General features: G+C 51.2%; 2 protein-coding genes and 1 non-coding gene across 4 annotated transcripts in view; 2 read left to right on the top strand and 1 right to left on the bottom strand.

The window, feature by feature from the left end:
* The window catches only part of LOC117870001 (zinc finger protein OZF-like), an 876,360-nt gene that overhangs the window by 305,730 nt on the left and 550,105 nt on the right, over positions 1 to 20,525 (bottom strand). The window lies entirely within an intron of this gene.
* LOC117870043 (zinc finger protein OZF-like) overlaps positions 1 to 20,525 on the top strand; it is a 191,604-nt gene that overhangs the window by 138,825 nt on the left and 32,254 nt on the right. The window lies entirely within an intron of this gene.
* TRNAS-AGA lies at positions 3,450 to 3,531 on the top strand. Its single transcript has one exon. It is a non-coding gene; the product is annotated as a tRNA-Ser (tRNA).

Genomic DNA, 20,525 nt, shown 5'->3' on the forward strand with positions numbered 1-20,525 from the left:
AAACTCTGCCCCCCACCTGCCTAAGGCTCTGGGAGGGAGTTTGATTGGGGGAGGGGGTCTGGGGTTAAATCCAGCGTTTTTTCACATGTCATCATCCCAGAGGTGTCCCACATGCCTCAAATACAGAGTGTCCCTCTTAGAGACGCCGAGGACTGGAACTGATTTCAGCTGCTGATTACAGTTCTGCTCAGTTTTTACACATTTGCATAGGAAAATGCTGAGTGTTTAAATTCATTTCAAGCCCCACCGAACTCCTGAACACACTGGAGATGGGTCTGGAAATCGATTTTTATTCAAAAAAGTTTTTAAAGGGGATCACTTGGATTGGAACTAGGAACCCATTGCCATGCAGGGAAATATTTAACCAGGCAGCTGTACTCTCAACAAAGAAGGCCCTGTATAGCCCAGGGCAGGAACAGCTTTTAACCTGGGGGTTAGTAAACTTTATCTCTATACAAACCCCACAGCTTACAAAATCTGCAAAACCACTCTGTGTGACCAGAGCACAACAACTCTCCTTGGAGCACACATGGCTTCCCAGCTCCGTGCCCGTCAGTCTCTCCAGCATTCCTCCAATCCCTGAAAGGGACAGGGCACCGGTAACTAGAACCCCTTCATCCCCATAGAATTAATGCCCAAATAATTCCATTTCGACCAGAAATGCAGAGCTCCTCTGAGCGTCAGCCCTGTCCCCGTGTAGCTCCCCAGCAGTGAGTGTGGCCTATAATGCAGACGTGACATTTTTATAGTTTGAACATTTGTGGTTCTCTGGTAGAATTATTGTCTCTCATACGGGAGACCTGGTTTTCATTCATGGCCTGTGAAGAGCTGAGTATTGTCCAATGTAGAAGTTACAGAATTTAAACTAGGAAGAAGGGGCAATTTTCCCATCATTTCACCCCTTTACATCCAAACACATTGACTTTCTGAATGACCCATCCTCATTCAACCAGAAGATGTTGGGGGGATGTAGGGGTCACTGGGGGGGATTCTCTGGGCTCTGTTATGAATGGGTCAGAGTGGATGTACATAGTGATCTAGTCTGGCTGTAAAATCTATGAACCAACACCAAATATGGTGTTAAATTAATCCTCAAAACGGCTGTTCCCCATCCAGATCCCAGCAAAGGGCTCTCCAAGGAAGGGGGCTGGTCAGGAAGGAAAGAAGGAAGATGTCCTCCTCTCCCTGGAGGAATTGGGCTCTGCGCTTTGGACAGGAAGGAGGGGAAGGAAATGGCCACTCGATGGCGCCAGGAGCTAAGAAATGAAACACAACAGGCTGCTTCTGTGCACATTGATCTGGACAGTGAAGGACCCTGACTCCCGTATCATGAAAAGCCAAAACGCCATTTCTTTCTACGGCAGGGAAGAACAGGAGAAAAGAGTTGCAATAACTGCTCCCCGGTTATTGGTGAATTCTTTCATATTATAAAGAAAATTGTAACAAAATCCGTCTGAACTTGAGCTGCCTGTTATTAAAAGCTGGTTCCCCAGTTTGGTTCCAATGGCTCTGCTAGAAACACCCCCAGGTCCCTGCTCACCCCAGCAGGAGCAAAAGAGAAACCCACATTGGGCGCTGCCATTAGCCCCAGGCTGCTGTCACGGGGGTGGGGAAGGGGACTGATTGTTCGGTGCTGAGGAAGGAGCCAGTATAGGCCTCTGGTGTCTGCTCCTAGCATCTGCCCAGCCCAGGCTGTCCTCTGCTGCTGCCCCCTCCACACTCTAGAGTCAAACCTGCAGGGCTCCCAGGGGACAGAGGCTGGGGCAGGGCAGCAGTCTGGATTGGGCTGAGAAGATGCTGGGAGGTCTCGTTCCCCAGAACTGGCCTGGCTCCCTTCTCAACAGCAAACCAATCAATTCCATGTCCCCTCCCCAGAAACATCAGCCTGGAGCTAAGGGCAGCACGGGATGAATCCCTTTAGTTCCCACCGAGGCATGAAGCAATCCAGGGCATTTCTGACCTGGGGAAATCAGCCGTTAATAACAGGCAATTCAAGTTGAAGCTAGGTGTTTTTAACATTTTTTACAACACTAAATAACCCTTGAATCCTAGTGTCACCATCCATTAAATTCCTTCAGCCTTATAGTTTCCCTATAGTGCAAAACTAAACATCTCTTCAAACACAAGGGAGTGGGGATCAGTCAATGTTCAGAGTCATCCCACATAAAAGAACCATGTTGTGGTACATGCTGGCCCCATCCTGTGCCCATCACCTTTCCCTCGTCTTCCTTAAAAGCTTTGGTATTTTGCATAGAAACTTTCTTCCCCCAGGAGAGACCTGGGAACCAGGGCTGCCAGCCAGACAAACACCTTTAAGAGGAGGTGTCCCTCTCCCTGTCACAAAATGATCTCCCTCCTTCAGTTCAGTGACAGCCTGAACTGTTCCTTATCCCAGCAGAGCCAGAGAATTGAAAGCAGCAACATCAAACCCTTGTGTAGCTCACAGGAATGAACACAAACACTCCCTGGTATCTGAGGAGATGTTTAGTTTTACCCTTGGTCAACTACAAGGCCAAAGGGAAAGGTGGTGGCGCCAGATATAAAGAGTGAAACACGACACATGATAGTCATTCCCATAGTGACTGCAAAATCTTTTCATATACTTCTTATTATCATCAGTGTATTGTTTTCTCTGGGGTCTAGACCTTGACCAAGAAATTTGGATCTTGATAAAAATAATCAACTGCCCCTGGTGAAGGTAATGGAGTTGACACCCACTGGGGTATCCCTACACAGGTACTAACAACATGGCTGCCTTTTAGACATAGTTTTTAATCAGGGCAATAAATTGATTCAAACTCCTGTTAAATCATTTCTCAGCCCAAGCCCTTCACCCACATTCCTTAGGGCATTGGGCCACCATGTGGATGTTTCATTTCCCTCAGTTTCACATAGAGACACAATTTCCTTTGCACAGATCCATGAACAGCAAAACCTCCCTGTGTCTCTGGTCTGAGGGAGGGCATTCGGTTCCAGTGAACCTTCTCTCCTGCAATGACAATGGTCACACGAGGGGACGTGGCACCTGCATCCCTGACTGGGAGAAATTGGCTTGGTTCTTTGTTTCTGCTGCTGTTGTTAGTCCATGAAACACCAGGTGTGGAATGCAAGGCTGAATTCTCGCACCAACCTCCTGAAATATTTCAGTGCCCCAGAGAAATCCTGCCCCCTACTATTGGGATGATGTGCTGGAGATTTGACTAGGAAAGAGACTGTCTGAATTGTCACCCTGGGGAATGAAGAACAATCTACAGCAATGTCGTTAACACAAACACACTCTCATCCTGCTCCAGCCAGAAGGGAAATGGGCAGGAATTCTCGCTGTTCAGCCAAGGACACATTTACACTGATGCGCAGTTGTGAATGTGCTGGGGAAGCTGGTCTGAGCAATTTGAAGTGACAGTTCAGTGACAACAGAATCATCATGTAATAAAGCAAGTGTACATCAAGTAGTTGTGGCCGAGTGGTTAAGGCGATGGACTAGAAATCCATTGGGGTCACCCTGCGCAGGTTCAAATCCTGCCAACTACGGATGCACTTCACTTTTATTGTTACTCTAGTCTTAGTGCCTGAGCATCTACAGTGCAAACTGGAGCCAGATCTAGTTTCACTCTGTCTACACTTAAGACACTGCGATAGCACTTCAGAGTAGACAGTCTGGAGGGGTTTTCCCATCCCTGTAATAGCTGCATTGAGAGAACAATTCTTCCTTTTATTTAGCACTATCTAACCAGGTCACCTTAACTATATTGGTTAGGAGGGTGGATTTTTCACACCCTGAGGGACGTCGCTCTGCCAGTTAAGTGCCCAGCGTACACCAGCCCTTAGATCCCTCTTGGTATTTCAATGCAGGCACTGACCTGTGCGAGGAAAACATCAGCTCACAAACACAGAGACTGAATTCCCCACATTTAATCTCTCTGCACTTTCCAGAACGTCACAAAATTCAATTATTCTTGCTAGAACAGAGAAAAAATAAGTAACGCTAAGTTTTTGTCTTGGTTAAATAAAATTCAGGGTTTAATTAATAGAGTAAATCTATGTCCTGATTCCTATAAATAACACCAGAACATGAAATAAGAACAGAGACAAATGTTGTCAGTGAGGACTAATTTCGCAAATGATCTTCCCATTATTAATTTCCATGCTGGCCCCAGTGGAGGTCTGGGCACCTCCAGTGTCACTGCTCTGCATTCACCTTCCCCTTAGAATTGTTCTCGGCCATTCCCAAATGTGGAACATTGGGCAGTTCAGCATGTGACTAGTGACCCCGGCTCCTTCCTGCACCAGCTCTACATTGCTCCACAGCAGCTTCTCCCCCTGCAGGGTCACCCCAGCACTGCAGTGCAGCCGCCCAGGGTTCAGCAGGGCCCCTGGCAAGGACAGTGGGTGCAGCTAACAGCCCGGTTTGCCTGGCAGTGAGGCAGGGGCAGCCCGAGGCTGGAAGCTCTGAGTCAGCTGTAAAGAAGCAACACCCCCCACAAGTACAGAGATTGAATTCCCCAATGTTAACATCATGACACCCTGTACAAAGCCACGTCAGTTATTTTTTCACAGGGAGATGCAAAAATCAGGTGACACCAATTTTTAAGTTTGAGTAAATAAAGTTGAGGAGATAGTTATTAACCTCGCAGAAATATGCCAAAGATCCCTCTACATGACACCTGAAGGTGAGATAGAAACAGAGACAAACCTTGTCAGCAAAGGCTAATTTCCCAAACGATCCTCAAAATGTCACTAATTCCCCACTCTGTGCAGTGTAACTGTTCTGAGGCAGCTTCCCATTAAATGCTGTTGTGGGACATTCCCAGACCTGGACATTTATGATCGACAGAATTTGAAGAGCAAACCTGGCTCCTGGCACCAGGCAGGATTTGAGGATTTTGTCCCTGTCACTTAGGGTATGTCTACACTACAAAATTAGTTCGAATTTATAGAAGCCGGTTTTATTGAAATCGGTTGTATACAGCCGATTGTGTGTGTCCACACAATAAAATGCTCTAGGTGCTCTAGTCGGCGGACCGCGTCCACAGTATGAGGCTAGCGTCGACTTCCGGAGCATTGCACTATGGGTAGCTATCCCACAGCTATCCCACAGTTCCCGCAGTCTCTGCCGCCCCTTGGAATTCTGGGTTGAGATCCCAATGCCCGGATGATGCAAAACAGTGTCGCGGGCGGTTCTGGGTACATGTCGTCAGGCCCCTCCCTCCCCCGTCACAGCAACGGCAGACAATAGATTCGCGCCTTTTTACCTGGGTTACCTGGGTTACCTGTGCAGACAACATGGAGCCCGCTCAGCTCAGCTGAGCTCACCGTCACCATATGTCCTCTGGGTGCCGGCAGACGTGGGACTGCATTGCTACACAGCAGCAGCTGCTAACTGCCTTTTGGCGGTAGACGGTGCAGTAGACTGGTAGCCTTCATCGGCGATCTGGGTGCTGGCAGCCGTGGGGCTTGCCTTTTGGCAGTAAATGGTGTATTACGACTGTTAGCCATCCTATTACAAGTCGGGTCATCGTACGTTAGCAGAGTCTTCCCTGAGCAGCCGATTGTGCAATAGGCCTGAAGACCATCGTCATACACCGCCCCGTATTTGCTGCCAAGCACCCAGAAAGATGCCGAGGGCTATCAGTCACGCTGCACCGTCGTCTTAAGATGTAAAAAAATAGATTTGCTCTGTATTCATTTGCTTCCCCCTCCCTCCGTCAAATCAACGGCCTGCTAAACCCAGGGTTTTCAGTTTAATCTTTGGGGGGACCATTCTGTGACAGTTGTTTGTGTCTCTCCCTGATGCACAGCCACCGTTCTTTATTTTAATTCCCTGTGCCTGTACGCCATGTCGTCACTCGGCCCCCCTCCCTCCTTCCCCTAGTCCGTCAGATACTACGTTTGCGCCACAGCTCAGAGAGCCAAGAAGCGGTTCACGCCTTTTCTTTGAATTCTGGGTTGAGATCCCAATGCCCGGATGATGCAAAACAGTGTCGCGGGCGGTTCTGGGTACATGTCGTCAGGCCCCTCCCCCCTCGTCACAGCAACGGCAGACAATAGATTCGCGCCTTTTTACCTGGGTTACCTGTGCAGACAACATACCACGGCAAGCATGGAGCCCGCTCAGCTCAGCTGAGCTCACCGTCACCATATGTCCTCTGGGTGCCGGCAGACGTGGGACTGCATTGCTACACAGCAGCAGCTGCTAACTGCCTTTTGGCGGTAGACGGTGTAGCATGAGTGATAGCCGTGGGGCTGGCAGCCGTATGGCTGCATTGCACCAGCCCCTTGCAGGCGATGGTATATTATGACTGGTACCCATCGTCGTCATACTGGTATGGCTGTCAATCATGGCCACCTGGGCAGACATGCTACTGTTTTGATGATGATGGTTACCAGTCGTAATATACTATTTTCTGCCAATTGCCCAATATTGTCTGCTAAGCACCCAGAAGAGGCCGAGGGCGATGCTGGGTGCTGGCGGACGTGGGGCTGGCAGACGTGGGGCTGCATTGCTACACAGCAGCAGCCCCTTGCCTTTTGGCAGATGATGGTATATTATGATTGGTACCCATCGTCGTCATACTGGTATGGCTGTCACTCATGCTGCACCATCGGCAGCCACCTTAAGATGTAAAAAATAGATTTGTTCTGTGTTCATTTGCTTCCCCTTCCTCCGTGAAATCAACAGCCTGCTAAGCCCAGGGTTTCCAGTTTAATCTTTGGGGGGACCATTCTGTGTGACAGTTGTTTGTGTTTCTCCCTGTTCCTGTACCTGTACGCGATGTCGTCACTCAGCCCTCCCTCCCTCCCGCCCTCCTTCTCCTGGTCCATCAGATACTACTTTCGCGCCTTTTTTCTGACCAGGCGCCATAGCTAGCACTGGGATCATGGAGCCCGCTCAGATCACCGCGGCAATTATGAGCACTATGAACACCACGCGCATTGTCCTGGAGTATATGCAGAGCCAGAACATGCCAAGGCGAAACCCGGACCAGGCGAGGAGGCGATTGCAGCGCGGCGACGAGAGTGATGAGGAAATTGACATGGACATAGACCTCTCACAAGGCACAGGCCCCAGCAATGTGGAAATCATGGTGTCACTGGGGCAGGTTGATGCCGTGGAATGCCGATTCTGGGCCCGGGAAACAAGCACAGACTGGTGGGATCGCATCGTGCTGCAGGTATGGGACGATTCCCAGTGGCTGCGAAACTTTCGCATGCGTGAGGCCACTTTCATGGAACTTTGTGACTTGCTTTCCCCTGCCCTGAAACGCCAGGATACCAAGATGAGAGCAGCCCTCACAGTTGAGAAGCGAGTGGCGATAGCCCTGTGGAAGCTTGCAATGCCAGACAGCTACCAGTCAGTCGGGAATCAATTTGGAGTGGGCAAATCTACTGTGGGGGCTGCTGTGATCCAATTTGCCAGGGCAATGAAAGACCTGGTGATATCAAGGGTAATGACTCTGGGCAACGTGCAGGCAATAGTGGATGGTTTTGCTGAAATGGGATTCCCAAACTGTGGCGGGGCCATAGACGGAACCCATATCCCTATCTTGTCACCAGAGCACCAAGCCACCGACTACGTAAACCGCAAGGGGTACTTTTCAATGCTGCTGCAAGCCCTGGTGGATCACAAGGGACGTTTCACCAACATCAACGTGGGATGGCCGGGAAAGGTACATGATGCTCGCGTCTTCAGGAACTCTGCTCTGTTTCGAAAGCTGGAGGAAGGGACTTTCTTCCCGGACCAGAAAGTGACCATTGGGGATGTTGAAATGCCTATCGTGATCCTTGGGGACCCAGCCTACCCCTTAATGCCATGGCTCATGAAGCCGTACACAGGCAGCCTGGACAGGAGTCAGGACCTGTTCAACTACAGGCTGAGCAAGTGCCGAATGGTGGTGGAATGTGCATTTGGACGTTTAAAAGCACGCTGGCGCAGCTTACTGACTCGCTCAGACCTCAGCGAAAAGAATATCCCCATTGTTATTGCTGCTTGCTGTGCGCTCCACAATATCTGTGAGAGTAAGGGGGAGACATTTATGGCGGGGTGGGAGGTTGAGGCAACTCGCCTGGCCGCTGATTACGTGCAGCCAGACACCAGGGTGGTTGGAGGAGCACAGCAGGGTGCGGTGCGCATCAGAGAAGCTTTGAAAATGAGTTTTGTGACTGGCTAGGCTACTGTGTGAAACTTCTGTTTGTTTCTCCTTGATGAACCCTCCAACCCCCCCCCGACCCGGTTCACTCTACTTCCCTGTAAACCAACCACCCCACCCCACCCTCCCCTCCCCTCCCGCTTGCAGAGGCAATAAAGTCATTGTTTTTTCACATTCATGCATTCTTTATTAGTTCCTTACAGAGGTAGGGGGATAATTGCCAAGGTAGCCTGGGATGGGTGGGGGAGGAGGGATGGAAAAGGACACACTGCATTTTAAAACTTTAACTCTTATTGAAGGCCAGCCTTCTGATGCTTGGGCGATCATCTGGGGTGGAGTGACTGGGTGGACGGAGGCCCCCCCACCGTGTTCTTGGGCATCTTGGTGAGGAGGCTATGGAACTTGGGGAGGAGGGCTATTGGTTACACAGGGGCTGTAGCGGCGGTCTCTGCTCCTGCTGCCTTTCCTGCAACTCAACCATACGCTCGAGCATATCAGTTTGATGCTCCAGCAGACGGAGCATTGCCTCTTGCCATCTGTCTGCAAGCTGACGCCACCTATCGTCTTCAGCCCGCCACTTGCTCTGTTCTTCCCGCGATTCAGCCCGCCACCTCTCCTCTCGTTCATATTGGGCTTTTCTCATCTCCGACATTGACTGCCTCCACGCATTCTGCTGTGCTCTATCAGCCTGGGCGGACATCTACAGCTCCGTGAACATCTCGTCCCTCGTCTTACGTTTTCTCTTTCTAATGTTCACGAGCCTCTGCGAAGGAGAAACATTTGCAGCTGGCGGAGGAGAAGGGAGAGGTGGTTAAAAAAGACACATTTTAGGGAACAATGGGTACACTCTTTCATTACAAGGTCGCATATTTCGGCTTGCAGGCAGCCATCATAGGCCACAGTGTTTTGGCTTTTTTAACCTTCTTAACATGCGGGAAAGGTTGCAAACAGCAGCGCATTTCCCATATCAAGGATGAATTGGGATGTCCATTTAAAATGGGGTTTCAATGTAAAAGGAGGGGGCTGTGGTTTCCCGGTTAACATGCGGCACAAACACAAGTAAACCACCCCCCCCACACACACACACATGATTCTCTGGGATGATCACTTCACCCCTCCCCCCACCGCATGGTTAACAGCGGGGAACATTTCTGGTCAGAAGAGCAGGAACGGGCGCCTCTGAATTTCCCCCTTAATAAAATCACCCCATTTCAACCAGGAGAGCTTTCTGGAGATGTCCCTGGAGGATTTCCGCTCCATCCCCATACACGTTAACAGACTTGCTTGCTTTTTTTTTGTAATGTTTACAAATATTTACAAAGTTACACTCACCAGAGGTCTCCTGTGTGCCCTGAGGGTCTTGGGTGAGTTCGGGGGTTACTGGTTCCAGGTCCAGGGTCACAAACATATCCTGGCTGTTGGGGAAACCGGTTTCTCCGCTTCCTTGCTGCTGTGAGCTACCTACAGTACCTCCATCATCATCTTCCTCGTTCCCTGAACCGTCTTCCCTGTGTGTTTCTCCAGTGAGAGAGTCATAGCACACAGTTGGGGTAGTGGTGGCTGCACCCCCTAGGATCACATGCAGCTCTGTGTAGTAGCGGCAAGTTTGCGGCTCTGCCCCGGACCTTCCGTTTGCTTCTCTGGCTTTGTGGTAAGCTTGCCGTAGCTCCTTAATTTTCACGCGGCACTGCTGTGTGTCCCTGTTATGGCCTCGGTCCTTCATGGCCTTGGAGATCTTTTCTAATACTTTTCCATTTCTTTTACTGCTACGGAGTTCAGCTATCACTGCTTCATCTCCCCATATGGCGAGCAGATCTCGTACCTCCCGTTCGGTCCATGCTGGAGTTCTTTTGCGATCCTGGGAGGACTCCATCACGGTTACCTGTGCTGATGAGCTCTGCGTGGTCACCTGTGCTCTCCACGCTGGGCAAACAGGAAATGAAATTCAAACCTTCGCGGGTCTTTTCCTGGTCAGTGCATCTGAGTTGAGAGCGCTGTCCAGAGCGGTCACAATGAAGCACTGTGGGATAACTCCCGGAGGCCAATAACATCGAATTCCGTCCACACTACCCCAATTCCGACCCGCAAAGGCCGGTTTTATCGCTAATCCCCTCGTCGGAGGTGGTGTAAAGAAACCGGTTTAAAGGGCCCTTTAAGTCGAAAGAAAGGGCCTCGTTGTGTGGACGTGTCCAGGCTTAATTCGGTTTAACGCTGCTAAAGTCGACCTAAACCCGTAGTGTAGACCAGGCCTTAGTCTTTGTCAATAGTACAGACCCTCCTGTGCCCAGTGAGCCAATGAACTCGGGGGAAAGGTTGCAGGAAGCAGAGACCTTAGAAGCAATGCAATAAGCGGCCGTTCATCAGGCAAGGTGGCCGAGCGTTAAAGCAATAGTCTGCTCATCTGATGCCATTGCTGAGTTGCCTGTTATAAAAGCTGGTTCCCCAGTTCAGTTTCAACATCTCTGCTAGAAACACCCCCAGGTCCCTGCTCACCCCAGCGGGAGCAAGACGAGAAACCCCCCACGGGCACTGCCCTTAGCTGCAGGCTGCTGTCGCAGGGATGGAGGGATTGATTGCTTGGTGCTGAGGAGGGAGCCAGTACAGCCTCTGGTGTCTGCTCCTAGCATCTGCCCAGCCCAGGCTGTCTGCTGGCCTCAGCTGCTGCCCCTTCATGCTCTGGAGCAGGGGACTCATCACAATTGTTTTGGTGGCCTCAGAGTGCGGCCACCAACTCTTGCTGGTGGCCACTCTGACCATTTTCCCAAGCCGGAGCCCCACCACCCCGGGGGTTGTAGCCTGAAGCCATAGCCCATGGGCTGAAGCCCAGAGCCCGCTGCTGAAGGCCTGTGGCTGGAGCCGGGGAGGGGTGGAGGTGGGAAGGCTGAAGCCCAGAGCCCCGGGGCTGACGTGAGGGTGAGAGGGGCACTGAAGCCCCAAGCCCACTCCTGGAGCCCTGGCAAGCTGAAGCCCAAAGTCTTCCCCCAGAGCCTCTCAGCCCCTGGTAGGTGAGTTGGGACCTCACCAGCTGCCTGAGGAGTTGAAGGTTCCTACCCCATCAAGAACACCCCAGCCCCACATGCCTGCAGATGTGCTGCCTGGAGCCCCCAGGAGGCTGGGTGGTACATGATGCCGATCCTGTGCTGGTAGCGCCAGCAAACACCCAGGCAGTGCATGCAGAGAGGGGCTGCTGCTTTCCCCCCACCTGCATCCTTGCCCAGGAGGCTGTCCTGGCTGCAGGAAAATCCCCTGGTGGCTGAATTTGAGAAATGCTGCTCTAGATTCACAATGCAGGGCCCAAGTGGGGCAGAGGCTGGGGCAGGGCAGCAGTCTGGGTTGGGCTGGGAAGATGCTGGGAGTTCTGGTGCCCAGAGAACTGGCCTGACTCTCTTCTCAGCAGCAAACAAGTCAATTCCATGTAGCTGGAGTTGCATAACTTAGGTCGACTTAGCCCAGTAGTGTAGACCTGCCCTTAGGCTGTCTACACTTAAAACACAGCTGTAGCACTTTGGAGTAGACAGTCGCTACAGTGATTGCAGGGGTTTTCCCATCGCTGTAGTAGTCAGATTGACAGAAGACTTCTTCCATCCACCCAGCACTATCTACGCCAGGGCTTAGGTCAGCTGAACTACACTGGTTAGGAGGGTGGCTTTTCACACCCGGAGAGATGTCGCTACGCCAGTTAAGTGTCCAGAGTACATCAGCCCTTAGATCTCTCTTAGTATTTCAGTGCAATGAACTGTGAATGGAAAACATCAATTCACAAACACAGAGACTGAATTCCCCACATTTAATCTCTCTGCATTTTCCAGAAAGTCACAAAATTCAGTTCGTTCTTCTTAGGAGAGAGAAACATTAAGTGACACTAAGTTTTAGGCTTGAGTAAATAAAGTTATGGGATTAATTAATATAGTAAAAATTAGGGCTGTCGATTAATCGCAGTTAACTCAAATCTATGATCATAAATTCAAATCTACGATCTTAAGCAAAACTCCCACCCCAGAGTACACTGGGCAGTGCCCTTCGCCTCAGTTTCTCACCTTGTGGTGTGACAGGCCAATCAAATGGTCCTTTAACAGACCCCTCTGCTCTCCTTCCACCAACCCCCACTCCCCTTGTCCAGCAAAGCCCCCGGGGTGGGGGAGGGAGGGGAGGCATCGAGCGATATCTCCAGGGCCGTCCTTAGCCATAGGCAGAAAAGGCAACCGCCTAGGGCACCACGCTACCTGGGGGCACTACTCTGCCCGGAGCCCGGACAGATGGGAAGCAGTGGAGCATTTAACAGCAGGGCTGCTGGGTCCTAGAGAGAGCCGAATGCAGCACAGTCTGAGGGAGGGGATTGGCTGCTGGGGTCTCTGGGAAGGGAAGGGGAGGGGTGGGGGAAGGAACTGTGCTGCTATTGCTAATGTCTTTCCAAACAAAAGTGAGGTACAATAGGACTTCTGTAACATTTCTGTGCTACCTTAATCTAGATGAGATGATTCTGTACTGACTTCATTTTGGTCACTTTGTGCTTTACCTAGGGGTAAAACTAGGGTTCTATTTTCCCACTGCTTGGAAACCCAGCTTATTAAACTGGATAATGCCATTGATCTATTTACAGTAGAAGGTTGATGAGTTGTAACTAACATTAAGACTGATGCCCACTATACATTTAAAACTAAAAAGTGACTTTGTAAAAATGACCTGGGTTTCCAACTCTATTGTGTCTCAGTCAGGGCGGAGCGCCTTGTGAGGTGTCTTCACACTAGCTCAAGGTCACAGCGCAAGAACCTAGAGAGCCTCCTGAAGCACGGTGATAGTTTTGATTTAAATGGACTTGAACTGTATGAAGAATTGAGGACACTGTCACCAATGTTGCCACATGCAAAATCGGTGATGGACATTGTACAGTTTATTCATACCAGCAAACTTGTTGACATATATCCTAATGTGTACATTGCCACTCGTATTCTACCGACAATTCCTGTAACAGTAGCACCAGGAGAACGGAGTTTCTCAAAACTAAAGCTCATTAAAAACTATCTCCGTTCTACAATGAGTCAGGAATGCTTGACTGGTCTTGCTATTCCTGCAATCGAACAAGACATCACTTTGTCTTTGTCATACAATGACATTATTACTGCTTTTGCAGCCAAAAAAAGCCAGAAAGATTGCTTTTAATTAAAAACAAATCCTTGTTTCAATACCTCTTCATATAAATTTCCAATAAAATGTTGACAAATTAAAAAATTTATATTATTTGCATCATTCTGTCAAATCAGAATTTTTTTCTATAGCGCTACTTCTTTAGTGCTAGTCCATCAGCATTACAGTGTGCTTAATTAAGTTAAACTGGGTTTAATAACATGCATGTGGCAACTTTTCCAATACTGTAAGCTTATGTTTGTGTTGTTAAGAGCAAGTCAGGCACAGGGGCACCAGTTTAATAATCCCACCTAGGGCACCATAAATCCTAAGGACGGCCCTGTCTGTGGGTATGTCTACACGATGGGGTTAATCCGAATTTATATAATTCGAATTTGGAAAATAGGTTGTATAAATTCGAAATGTATGCGGCCACACTAAGCACATTAATTCGGCGGTGTGCGTCCAAGTACCGGGGCTAGCGTCGATTTCTGCAGCGTTGCACTGTGGGTAGCTATCCCATAGCTATCCCATAGTTCCCGCAGTCTCCCGCGCCCATTGGAATTCTGGGTTGAGATCCCAGTGCCTGATGGGACAAAAAACATCATCGCAGGTGGTTCTGGGTACAGCCTCACCTCCTCCCTCCCTCCCTCCCTGCAACGGACGGCAGACAACCATTTCGCGCCTTTTTTCCTGGGTGGGTGAACACTGCAGACACCATACCACGGCAAGCATGGAGCCCGCTCAGCTCAAAACAGCAGTCATGAACATTGTAAACACCTCGCGCGTTCTCGTGGAGTTTATGCTGAGCCAGGACCAGAAAAACGAGGCGAGGAGGCGGTGGCAGTGGCGGCGGCAGCACAGCGACAAGCATGATGAGGACATGGACATGGACATGGACATGGACACGGACACGGATACAGAATTCTGTGAAACCACGGGCCCCGGTGCTTTGGAGATCATGTTGTTAATGGGGCAGATTCTATCCATGGAACGCCGATTCTGGGCAAGGGAAACAAGCACAGACTGGTGGGACCGCATAATGTTGCAAGTGTGGGATGATTCCCAGTGGCTGCGGAACTTTCGCATGCGTAAGGGCACTTTCATGGAACTTTGTGACTTGCTGTCCCCTGCCCTGAAACGCCAGAATACCAAGATGAGAGCAGCCCTCACAGTTGAGAAGCGCGTGGCGATAGCCCTGTGGAAGCTTGCAACGCCAGACAGCTACCGGTCAGTCGGGAGTCAATTTGGAGTGGGCAAATCTACTGTGGGGGCTGCTGTGATGCAAGTAGCCAAAGCAATCACTCAGGTGCTGCTACGAAAGTTAGTGACTCTGGGAAATGTGCAGGCCATAGTGGATGGTTTTGCTGCAATGGGATTCCCTAACTGTGGTGGGGCGATAGATGGAACCCATATCCCTATCTTGGCACCGGAGCAGCAAGCCACTGAGTACATACACTGCAAGGGGTACTTTTCAATGGTGCTGCAAGCACTTGTGGATCACAAGGGACGTTTCACGAACATCAACGTGGGCTGGACGGGAAGGGTTCATGACGCTCGCGTCTTCAGGAACACTACTCTGTTTAAAGGGCTGCAGCAAGGGACTTACTTTCCGGACCAGAAAATAACCGTTGGGGATGTTGAAATGCCAATAGTTATTCTTGGGGACCCAGCCTACCCCTTAATGCCATGGCTCATGAAGCCATACACAGGCAGCCTGGACAGGAGTCAGGAGCTGTTTAACTACAGGCTAAGCAAGTGCAGAATGATGGTCGAATGTGCATTTGGCCATTTAAAAGGTTGCTGGCGATCATTATTGACTCGCTCTGACCTCAGCCAAAGAAATCTCCCCATTGTTATTTCTGCTTGCTGCGTGCTCCACAATCTCTGTGAAAGTAAGGGGGAGACCTTTATGGCGGGGTGGGAGGCTGAGGCAAATCGCTTGGCTGCTGATTACGCACAGCCAGACACCAGGGCGATTAGAAGAGCACACCAGGAAGCTTTGAAAACCAGTTTCATGACTGGCCAGGCTACAGTGTGAAATATCTGTTTGTTTCTCCTGCATGAAAACCCGCCCCCTTTATTGACTCATTTTCTATAAGGAACCCACCCTCCCCCTTCCCCCAGCTTTCTTTCAAACCAAATAAAGTCACTATAATTTAAAAATCATTTATTCTTTATTAATAGATAAGAAAAAGAGGGAGGGAACCCGGGTGGGATTTGGGAGGAGGATCGGTGGGAAGGAAAAGGCCACTAAAAAAAGGTTAAAAAAATGACAGGTTTTTGCTTGGGCTGTCTACTGGGGTGGAATGGGAAGGTGTACAGAGCCTCCCCCCCCGTGTTCTTACACGTCTGGGTGAGGAGGATACGGAACATGGGGAGGGGGGAGGGTGGAACAGGGGCTGTAGCGGCAGTCTGTTTTCCTGCAGCCGTTCCTGAAGCTCCACCAGACGCCGGAGCATGTCTGTTTGCTCACGCAGCAGCCCCAGCATTGCATCCTGCCTCCTCTGATCTTCCTGCTTCCACATCTCATCTCGAGCGTCTCTCCTCTCCTCACGTTGGTCCCTCCTGTCCTCAAGTTGGTCCCTCCTGTCCTCACGTTCACTGGCTTTTTTCCTATACTTTGAAACCGTTTCCTTCCACTCATTCAGATGAGCTCTGTCACTGCGGCTGGATTTCATAATTTCAGAAAACATCTCGTCTCGCGTTCTCTTCTTACGACGCCTTATCTGTGATAGCCTTCGGGATGGAGGAGGGAGGCTTGAGGAATTTGCAGCTGCTGTAGGGAGGGGAAAAAAGAGAGAATTGTTTAAAAAGATACATTTTGCAGAACAATGCTTATACTCTTTCACGGTGACCAACACCATTCACATTACATGGCACATGTCATTTCTGTGCAAGGTCGCATTTTGCCTCTTAATGCTGAGTGCCTGTGGCTTTGCTGCTAGAGATCACAGGTCCGGGCAACAGAATTCGGCTTGCATGCAGCCATGGTAAGCCATTGTCTTACAGCTTCTGCGCCCTCCTTTCCCACATACCAAGCATAGCCTGTAGAGTGCTGCGGTTTTTCTGTTAACATTCAGCAGCAGCAGAAAACAAACTAACCACCCCACCCCACCCTCCCGCCATAAATTCTCTGGGATGATCACGGTACCCCTCCCCCCACCGCGTGGCTGGTAACAGGGAAGATCCCTGCTAGCCAAACGCGAAAAGCTCAGGGCCAATTTCCCATCTGCGCTTGACTAACTGCAGGGAAGGATTTATTTTCCGCCACAGGCAAACAGCCCGTAGGAATGGCCACCTCTGCCCCCTTAATTAAGTTCCCGTATTTCAACCAGGTTACCATGAGTGATATCACTCTCCTGAGGATTACACAACAAGATAAAGAACGGATGTTGCTTGAATGCCAGCAAACACCGGGACCATACGCTGCCAGGCTTTGTCAGGCAATGATACCAGATTACTTGCTGCAAGCATGGCGTGGTCAAGTGTCCTACCATGGAGGACGGAATAAGGATGTACTGCCCAGAAACCTTGTGGCAAGGCTTTTGGAGTACCTCCAGGAGAGCTTCATGGAGATGTCCCTGGAGGATTTCCGCTCCATCCCCAGACACGTTAACAGACTTTTCCAGTAGCTGAACTGACCGCGAATGCATCCCAAGTCCTCAGGGCAAAGTAATCATTAAAAAACGTTTGCTTTTAAAACAAGTTTTATATTTTAAAAGGTAAACTCACCTGAGGTCCCTTCCATGGGGTCAGGGTCTTGGGTACTGGCTTGGGAGGGTTGGGAGAGTACTTCAGTCAGGTTGAGAAAAAGATCCTGGCTGTTGGGGAGAACGGAGTGCTGTGTGCTCTCTGCAAGCTCATCCTCCTCCTCCTCCTCTCCCCCATCGGCAGAATCCTCAGGTGTTGCTGATGAGACTATCCCCGACCCGGAATCCACGATCACAGGTGGGGTAGTGGTGGCGGCCCCCCCTAGAATTGTATGCAGCTCGGCGTAGAAGCGGCATGTCCGCGGCTCTGACCCGGAGCGACCATTTGCCTCCTTTGTTTTTTGACAGGCTTGTCTGAGCTCCTTGACTTTCACGCGGCACTGGTCTGAGTCCCTATTGTGGCCTCTCTCCATCATGCCCTTGGAGATTTTTTCAAAAGTTTTGGCATTTCGTCTTTTAGAACGAAGTTCTGCAAGCACTGAATCCTCTCCCCATACAGCGATCAGATCCAGTACCTCCCGTACGGTCCATGCTGGTGCTCTTTTTCGATTATCAGCCTGCATGGTTACCTGTGCTGATGAGCTATCTGTGGTCACCTGTGCTCTCCACGCTGGGCAAACAGGAAATGAAATTCAAATGTTCGCAGGGCTTTTCCTGTCTACCTGGCCAGTGCATCCGAGTTTAGATTGCTGTCCAGAGCGGTCACAATGATGCACTGTGGGATAGCTCCCGTAGGCCAATACCATCGAATTGCGGCCACACTATCCCTAATTCGAAATGTTAAAATCGATTTTGGCGCTACTCCGCTCGTCGGGGTGTAGTACAGAAATCGATTTAAAGGGCCCTTTACATCGAAATAAATAGCGTCGTTGTGTGGACGGTTGCAGGGTAAATTCGAATTAAAGCTGATAAATCCGAATTAAAGTCATAGTGTAGACCAGGCCTGTGTGTGCAGTGTGGAGGACAGTGGCAGTGTGTGTGTGTGGAGGACAGGGGCACTGTGTGCTCACATGGGAATTCATGGGGAACTCACCCCCCTTGCTGCAGTATTTGACTTGTGCTCGGCGTGAATGTAGCACTGTGGAGTGTCAGGCACAGGCTGCGTGACCCCCTCCATTTATCCTTGGTGCAGATACAGCCCAAGCAGCACTAGTGCAAACTTCCCTGCTGCTGCCCTCCACCAGCATCCGCAGAGCCCATCTGTCGGGGCGGGGGGAAATGTCGCTCCATGGATCCTGGTTCTCAGGCGGGACTGCCCTGGGATGGGGTGGTGTGGCCACATCCATTAGGTCACCAGACTGAGCCAACTAATACCCTTGGAATGCATCCACTGCAACGATGGGGCCTTTTAACACAAACGGTCCTGGCCCAGGGTGGGATCCGGCTGTCACTTCTGGTGTCTAGGCCCCAAGCACTGGGCGTCACTCAGAAGTCGTTGTTTTTTCTGATGAACGTGTGGGAGAGGGGGAAGGTGGGAGCCCAGCTGGCTGGAGAAGAGGGATTCATTCTGCTCCCTAATGAGAGAAGGAAACACAGCCTTTGTGACACCCACCCCCCAACTCCTTCCTGAGGCTCTGGGTGAAGCCGGAACATTGGCCTGAGCAGCCAAGAAGAGGTTCCAGTGCTGAAGGGAGCAGGACTTTCAGCACAATGGTACAAGGACAACCACGGAGGGACATGAACCCTCAGTCTCCTGATCCGAAGTCAGATGCCTTATCCATTAGGTGACGTGGTCACACAAGAAAAATCTCTCCAGGTACTTTAGAGAAGACAGACACTGTGTTTCTCAGACTCAGGTCACCCAATGAGGGGGGCCAAGACTCTCTGTGCACAAGAGACATGTGAGACTTAATTCTCTGGAGCCAGGTGCAGGACTTTGGCAGGAGGGTTAGGCATGGGGGATTGGGGTGCAGCGGATGGACCGGCTGTCTAGGTGTGGAGATTTAGTTGCACTGAGGCACAGGAAGAAGGAGGAGGAGGAATCCTGCTAATAGGCAGTGGCTGTGGAGAAAAAGAGGTGGCGATTCCCCCATCCTAAACGGGCTGGCTGGCCTGACCCTTCTCCCCTCTGCAGAGTGTGGCGGGGGGTGCAGCTCACCCCTGTGGGGCAGGAGGGTGCAGGTACAGGGCACTGGGCTCTGATGCACCTGAAGGGCAGCTCCAGTGGGGCTGGGCAGGGCCTGTGGTTTCCGTTCTGCATTGCCTGGTTCTGGGCCGTTGCATAATCCCAAGCCACGCCGCACAGTGCGCCCCGGGAACGGGTGGGGGGCCAAGCAGATGATCCAGCATGAGGGGGGAGAGGATATGTGGTTGGAGGGAGGGAAGGCCTTGGACTGCAGTGGGGGAGTGCAGAGCAGAGGTGACACCCCAAAAACCTGCAGCAAAGGGATGGACAGGTGGGGTGGTGATAGAAGAGGCAGCGAGCCTAAAAGGGGAGTGGGGGTCTAGTGGTCAGAGCTGGTGGGGGCTGGGCGCCAGGACCCCTGGGTTCTATCCCTGGCTCTTGGAGCTAAGTGGGGTCTGGAGGCGAGAGCAAGGAACTGGGAGCCAGGACTCCTGGGTTCCATAGTGGTGGCTGTTTTTTCCTGTGTCTCCCTCCCTAGAGATCCCAGCCCAGCCCCCTAGCAGAATCTGAGTGGGGGTTGGGGGTTGCCCTTCCACTTCAGACTCGTGATTTGAACCTCTCCCTCCACGGGCTGTGACATCACAGAATCTCCCCCCCCCAAGTCACAAAGTAGAAGCCCCTCCCTCCCATGCAGAGGAAGCTAGTGGGTTTCTTGGGGGTCTCTGGCAGAGGTGACAGCACCCACCAGACACCCCCTCATGGCTGCAAGGAGACCCCCCTGCACTCTCCTGGACAGCCCCCTGCTATGAGGGGCCTGGGCACCCAGCCAGGGTCAGGAGGTGAGATGGGGTCACAGTGGCCGGAAGGGGGCACAGCTGGGGGCTGGTGCCAGGTTGGGTGCTGGCTACACGGGAAAGAACCACACTGCTCTGTTACATATTTCCCAAGGTTATGGCTGAATACTGGGTTTGGAATGACTTCTGGGAAATATTTTGTTTCTAAACAGACTCCAGATACCAAACGAGAGTGCTAATATACTCCCCCTGCACCCCTCCCCCATTACCCCAATATCTGAACATCTTCCTAATCTGCAGGGTAGGTCTCCTCCCAGGCTCGTGCGAGGGGGGGAAGCACCACCAGCCCCATTTCCCGGACGGGAGAACTGAGGCAAGGGAAGTCTGTGGCAAGGCAGGGGGGCTGGGACCGGAGGCTTTTTCTTAAGTATCTTTCTGCGTCCCGGATCTGCCCTGCTTCTGGGTTGCCGAGTGGTGCGGGGCGGAGCCTCGGGGGAAGGGGCAGTGTGAGGGGAGGACTTCAAGAAAGGGGCGGTGTGAGGGCAGGGATTAGAGGGGAGGGGCAGTGCAGGGGCTGGGATTACGGGAAAGGGGCGGTGCGAGGGCGGGGATTGGGGGTAGGGGTGGTGCAGGGGCAGGGTATCGGATAGAAAGGGAAGCTCAAGGGTGGGGCCAGGGGGGA

The sequence above is a fragment of the Trachemys scripta genome, chromosome 25 (assembly GCF_013100865.1).
Source record: "Trachemys scripta elegans isolate TJP31775 chromosome 25, CAS_Tse_1.0, whole genome shotgun sequence".
Taxonomy (NCBI): domain Eukaryota; kingdom Metazoa; phylum Chordata; order Testudines; family Emydidae; genus Trachemys; species Trachemys scripta.